The following is a 1,833-nucleotide window of genomic DNA, read 5'->3' as shown; positions in this document are numbered from 1 at the left end:
GTAACATAATAATATGCTTTTTCTGTGCTAGGAACCGTTTGTAAATAAATGTCTCGGATGTATATGACTGCTGAGTTTGTTGATTTTGACAGCGAAATCACTAAGCTTGCAATGTGTCAGGACATCAAAAGCATCTCAGTTGATGGTTAGCTTTACAATTTTGTTGGTTTCTTTTTCCTATTATGTTGGATTGATTATTTTAGCTAACAAATATCGCAACAGAGCGCTGGCAATAACTCTAGTAGATTTATATATACATTTAGAATTGGAAGTTTGGTGAGAATAGGAACAAGTACTTCTGTCACGCTATTGGACAGTTATACGTCATTTCAAGAGAATTGATTTCTTATATTTCCCATAATCAGTAAGATTTTAACTGTTTTGTCTACTTTGCATTCATACCTCATTCTCCATCTAACTTTTCGGTGCTACTATATAATGATCAAGTCATTTTCTGCACAAATAGGCAAGTGGGGATGTTACGTTGGGTGCTTTTTATTGGGCTTGGATATACAAAGTCTGTTGTGAATCTAAAACTTTTACCTCATTTAACATTGATTCTGGTTCTTGGGAGAATTGCAGATTGTGAATGAAAAGAACAAGCAGGGAACATATGTGTAGCTGCGTTCGACTCGACATGTAGCGGTATCTGCAGATCCGCTGATTCCATTGTGGAGGTTAACATGCAATGTGTTGACCTGGAAATCATTATTTGGAAGCTACATTTCGAGGTCTTTCCCCAACATATATAGACCATTGACAGAGTTTGATATTTATAATACTCAGTGATCATGGAGTCTGCAGAAAACAGTCCTTTTGCATGTTCTATATGGAACCAAGAGATATATCCTTTGTATGATGATTGCATTATGATAGCTACTAACATAGGAGATGACTAGAGAAAGAGAAATGAGTATGAATCTCTTATATGGGTAGCTTTTGTAAACACATTTGAGTTTATTAACAGTTGTGACAAGCAATTATGTTTATAGTAAAGGAAATCCGTCGCATTGTCAATAACAAATGCGCCTGTTTTTTTGTTGTTTGGGATTGAAATAGCTTATGGGTTTTCTAAATCAATATAATTGATTTGACTAAAGCTATATTGGATGACAAAAAGAAGGATTTCAAGTTTAATAACTTCTACTTTAGACTTTAATTTCAACTAAATTATAATCAGTCTTTTATCCATATCATTTTAGTTATAAACGTAAGGATTTATTAGAATAAATAAACAGTTTGAATAATATTTAATATGTGATCTAATAAACAAAAGAACACGTAGGATTTTTAGGATTTAAAGTGATTGGAGACAATAGTTAATGAATATGAAAAATATACGAAGCAGAATGATTCGACCAAATTAGTGGCAACACAGAGGTAAGCGAGATAAAAATATCAATCAATAAAGAATGAAGAGATTTTTGCAAATTTGACTCAAAACTCAAAGTCAAACACAAAACTAACCTCTCCTTATTTTTTATTTATTTTTTGCACTATTCACCCCACATGTTCACATTATTTACGAAAATGCCATTAATTTTTTTTTTCGAAAATGGCGTTTTTACTCTCTCAACCTCATCATCTTCAAGTATTTACAAGATTGTCATTGCCATCAATACCCCAACCACAATGAACAACAAATTTGAAGCTCTTAATGCACCTAAAATCGATTTACACTATCTCTTTCTCCCTTGTTATGAACTAAAAACAACATCTCTTTCACTTTGCCTCTATATTCATCCAAAAAACTCAAGCTTTTGATTCAAATTTTTTTAATGGTTGATAGAGCCATTCAAGCATACTATTCTTGGTGGGTTACTTTCGTTTGAG

This window comes from Brassica oleracea, chromosome C3 (assembly GCF_000695525.1).
Source record: "Brassica oleracea var. oleracea cultivar TO1000 chromosome C3, BOL, whole genome shotgun sequence".
Taxonomy (NCBI): domain Eukaryota; kingdom Viridiplantae; phylum Streptophyta; class Magnoliopsida; order Brassicales; family Brassicaceae; genus Brassica; species Brassica oleracea.
The sequence above is the reverse complement of the archived record's forward strand: the minus strand, read 5'-3'. Positions refer to the sequence as shown.